Here is a 5,507-nt window from a genome sequence, read left to right as displayed (position 1 = left end):
TAGACACGCAGCTGCATGCTACTTCCGTTTTGGAAGTTTCTACAAATGAGTCGCTATTACATATATTACGGTGTGACGACCTTCTCCGGCTGCGGGATTGTGATTGGCTAATTTCACGTGTAGTGAGAGAAGCTAATGCCACCATATTATATAAGGGCAAACAGCTGTGGTCATCCGTTGGGCGTGCAGAAGTCAATTGATAGACATCTACTAGTTACATTGTTATTGTATCGTTTATTTCGATTTTATTAACCAAAAGGAGAAGTTGTGTGCCAACTATCTCTATTATATACCATTGCTGCCACAAAAACGAAGATTTCGGCACTAAATAGGTGCAACTTATACCGTTTTGATTTAATTTCTTATTGCTACATAGCAAGTGATCCTGCTCATTGCCCTTGCTTCCTGTTTCCAACTCACTAACATACCTCCCAACTTTTTGGGAGTGAGGGACACCTATCGGCAAGAGCATGAAGGCATAGGACACACCCCCTTGCCACGCCCCCTTAAAAGAGAATTGTACAAAAAAAAAAAAACACAAGATTGGTTAAACCCACAAGTGATTTTTTTTTACCACTACTATTCCTTTATATTGGCCTTTAGAATTTACAAATGCAGCAATTTGGAAATCAGATGAAAGGTTTAGCTCTGGGATACAATTTTTGATAGATAAAAAGTACATTTTATATACAACTATAAAGATCAGAGCAAAATGAGGGACACGTGAGGAGGAATGAGGCGTAACTATCATGTTGTAAAGCGCTGAGCAAACTGTTGGCGCTATATAAAACCTGTATAATAATAATAACTATAAGGGTTGCAATTGCGACTCAGCTCATTGCTTTAGGGGGCCCATGCAGCTCCTCTGTCATTTGTGGTTCTATACCTACAGACGCTGAAAGACAGCTTCTCCTCTCCCTCCCACCTGCATTCAACGGCTGCAAATGGAGGGCATTGGTTCCTCTATATGCTGCCCCTCCTATCCAGGTTATTTGTTTCCTGTTGCCCCCGGGCCCCGGGTCTGCCATTCACCCGCTGGCTGCTAGGGGTGATTCTTTAAGGGTGGGCAAAGGGGCCAATAAATATGTTAGTTACTGGTCCCTTCGATTTCTCAATGGTCGCAGCAAGTGATCGGTACTGATCTCTTGTGTGTCCATCCATAACTGAAACATAATGAATTGTGCTTTCATTTGTGAATGAATAGGACACTGTACAGAGCTCTTCTTGTCCATTCATTCTGTCAGCTGAAGCTACAGAGATGCAGAACTCCCCCAAAACCTGTGATCTGCCCGCTCTGCACTGATCAGCGGACGGATCCCCTGCTGATCAAAACGTAGTCAAGGCATTTGCCTTTCCTACATGTTTGGACTGCGCCCCACAAGGCTGCCAAGTCCTATTCACTGTGTGTAAACTGTCCTTGATTTAGCAAGACTGTCCCTCTTTTTTTTATCCATCTTTCTTCCTGATTTGTCCCTCATTTTGGTCTGATGTGTGTGTGTGTGTCTATATATATATATATATATATATATATATATATATATATATATATATATAGATAGATAGATAGATAGATAGATAGATAGATAGATAGATAAAAAATGCACCATATCTATTTTCTAGTGCTTCCATCTAATTTCTAATGTATTGTTTTTGTAACTTTCAAAAGCTAGAATAAAAGAATAGTAGTGGTAAAACAGAATGTGTGGCTTTAACCAATCATTTTGTGTATTAAAATAAAACTAAAATCTCAAATTGTCTTTCATAAAAGATATACTTACCTGCTCTGTGAAAAGATATTCCCTTATCTCCTCTTCTGGGGTTCCCTGCCCGCGCACCCCACACCTCCTCTTCTCTGAGTACCCCATAACAAGCCTTGTGCTATGGTGGGCCCTTGTGGGCATGTACCCAAACCGGGCTGTGTGCGTTCATAGACATACGCTCGGCCCCGCCCCCTGCTCTCTCCTCACAGAACTTGATTGACAGCAGTAGGAGACAATGTGTTACTAAACGCAGGACTCTGCAATCACTATATCTGGTCTCCCACAGTAACACAACTTGGAAATTTAATTATTTTAGTAAATATAAACTGCTAGATACCTTTTCTCATCAGAAATTAGAACAGTCTTGTGACTTCTTTTAGTGTCTGGTTATTTTTGAGGTGTAACATGTTACAAACAGACCGGCCCCCACAACTCCCTGATCCTCGCTGTGACAGCTAACGGGGTTCTTCTTCCTCCCCAACAGCTGTCAATTTAAATTTTATTTTAAAATGTGGCCGAGCTGGGATCTGCCCACCTGGCCATGTCATTGATTGATTGATGGGGCTCTGGGCATGGAAAACTACAAGGTCTGGCAGGCTTTACGGCTGTCGGCTTGTAGTTATCAACAAACTACCACAGTACTGTAGTAATTCATTCATGCTTCCTGTCAGATTTCATCTGCTTACCTGTGCGGGCAAGCATATTCACTGACTCTGCTGGAGACCTACATGACACCAGCGATCTGCTGATTACTGGTGCCATGCTAGAGGCTCCTAAAAAAAAAAAAAGTGAACTTATCCTTTAACCACTTCATCCCCGGACAGATTTACCCCCTTAATGACCAGGCCATTTTTTGTGATATGGCACTGTATTGATTGGTTTGCGCAAAAGTTATAGCGCCTACAAAATAGAGGATAGATTTAGGAACTTTTAATTCTTTTATAATTTTTACTAGTAATGGCAGCGATCTGGGATTTTTAGCAGGACTGCGTCATTGTGGCGGACAAGTCTGAACCCGAGGGACACTTTTTGGGGACCAGTGACATTATTACAGTGATCAGTGCTAAAAAAAATGCACTGATCAATGTATAAATGACACTGACAGGGAAGGAGTTAACACTAAGGAGTGATCAAGGGGTTAACTGTGTTCCCTGGGTGTGTTCTAACTGTGCGGGGAAGGGCTTGCTGGGACAACACAGAGATCACTGTTCCTGATCACTAGGACCAGCAGATCTCTGAGTTGTCCCCTGTCAGAATGGGGATCCGCCTTGTTCACATAGGCAGATCCCTGTTCTGCCTCTCTTTTTCTCGCGACTACGGCTGGCCAGTGGACATCCGGGAGCGCTCCCACGGCGTTCGCATGTCCACAATAGGTTCAGGCTTGAACCAACGTAGAGACACATCAGTTTGCGCAGACGAGCTGCCTTGCCGCAGTATATTATAAGTTTGTAGGAGGATTTTTCATTCTACTCTGATTGTCCTATGAGGCTGCAGGACCACTGACCCTCTGTCTGGACAGTGCTGATTGGCCTTGTGTTGGTCACATGCAGCCTCCCAAGAAAAAAAAAACAATTCTCTAGCAATACACACCAAACTAAGCATGAGCAGAGCGACTCCAAGGCTCTGTACTATCAGGAGATGGATTGGGGACAGTAATAGAAGGGGAGGATCAGAGAAGATAGGATCAAACAGCCTTTTTATACAATGCAGAGAATTAACCCCTTAGGTTCAACAGTGTTACAAGCCTGCTTTACTCCATATCCAGACTGATTTTACTGTTGTGGATTTAGTAACACTTTAAGGTAAAGAACACATTCTAAAGAACCACTTTAAAGTGGTAGTAAACCGCCGGTGATTTTTTATTTTTTGACCTGCAAGGCAGTAATAATGTGCTAGTATGCATCCTATACTAGCACATTATGTGAAACTTACCTTAGAACGAAGCCCTTCCAGCAACGAGCTGTCACCGCTGACAGGGCTTCCATCTTCATCTGTCTTTCTTCCATGTTTGCGGACTCCAGCTGTTTCTGTTGCCAGAGCCGCGATAACGGGAGTCGTCATTTATGGCACAGGACACTGAAGGAATGGCCCAAGTGTCAGTTTCCTGCAGAGCACATGCATCGGCATAACCTGCTGCTTGAACGGTAAATATCTCCTACACTGTGCACGTTTAGGAGATATTCACAGTACTGATAGGTAAGCCTCCCATTTTAATTCTCCAAATAACAGGTGCCATACCTCCCAACTCTCCCTGATTTCGAGGGACTGTCCCTGATTTGGAACAATGTCCCTCTGTCCTTCTTTCCCCCTCATTTTGGTCTGATCTATATAGTTCTATATAAAATACACTATTTATCTTTCAAAAAGTATTTCCCAGTGTTAAACCATAGATCCCAACTGTCCCTGATTTCAAGGGACTGTCCCTGATTTGGAGCAATGTCCCTCTGTCCCTCATTCCTCCTCATTTGTCCCTGATTTTGGTCTGATCTATATAGTTTTATATAAAATGCACTTTTATCTATCACCTATCAACCTTTCATCTGATTTCTAAATTGCTACATTTGTAAATTCCGAAGGCCAATATAAAGCAATAGTAGTGGTAAAAAAAGCACTTGTGGGTTTAACCAATCTTGTTTTTTTGTACAATTCTCCTTTAAGGGGGCGTGGCAAGGGGTGTGTCCTATGCCTGCATACTTTTGCTGATAGGTGTCCCTCATTCTCATCTCAAAATGTTGGGAGGTATGGCTAAACCCTTCATCCAGTTTCTAAATTGCTACATTTGTAAATGTCAAAAGCCAAATTTAAAGAAATAGTAGTGGTAAAAAAATTCTGCTTTTATGAGCAGTGAAATCGCCAGATAATGTCACGGAAGTGACGTTACAGACAACCTCTTCTTCTGTATAATTATTGATTGTAAGATACCACTTTGCAACAGCTTCGCCACGCTTCAGGCGCAGTTTCGCTTCGCTCAGCATAATTATAATCTAACTCTATATCCACTTGGATGGGGATGGTGGGGCTTGAACCTGGACTTAGGGGTGGAGCCACGTAATAACTGCGCAAGCGCAGTTCAATGTCAGTTCCGTCACACTAATGGTTTTAGTGTGCTGTTTTGTCGTAAAAGTGTTGGAACGCATATGGCGGCGTCGCGCATGCTCACTCCAGCGGGTTGCCAAATGTGATGGGTCGCCATATGTGTCGATACAGGGGCAAGCGGAAATCTGGTTACACCCACTGGAGTCTTGCATTCCACAGTTATTTTTAACAGGATACAGACCTTATATGCTGAAATACATTATTTAGAAATCCAATGGACTGTTTACATGTTGAATTATAAAAGCAGCAGTGTCATGTGTGATTAATAAAGCTGTGAGGTGAGCACGCTTGTTGCTGCTTTTAAAATTCAACATTTACGAAATAACTCAATAAAAAATTTTACACAAAAAAAGAAATTCAACATCTAAACAGTCCGTCGGATTTCTAATTCCTGCACTTCACTATAAAAGGTCAGTTAACTGTGAAAAATAATAGTGAACTGCAAAACTCCGGTGGGTGTAACAAGATGTCCGATTGTCCCTTCTCGGTGCCTCGTTACAGTAGGGTGCGGGGTGTAGCAAAATGGCGGCGACAGAACGTCACTTCCGTCTCCAATTCAGACGGGTTGTCTAATCTGACGGACCATAGCCTCCTGATTACTTCCGGTTCTTATTGCAGTGGTAAGTCATGTGACATACTAAGTTGAGTCGG

This window comes from Lithobates pipiens, unplaced genomic scaffold (genome assembly GCF_037356315.1).
Source record: "Lithobates pipiens isolate NorthernLeopardFrog02 unplaced genomic scaffold, aLitPip1_a1.2 Scaffold_13, whole genome shotgun sequence".
NCBI lineage: Eukaryota > Metazoa > Chordata > Amphibia > Anura > Ranidae > Lithobates > Lithobates pipiens.
The sequence above is the reverse complement of the archived record's forward strand: the minus strand, read 5'-3'. Positions refer to the sequence as shown.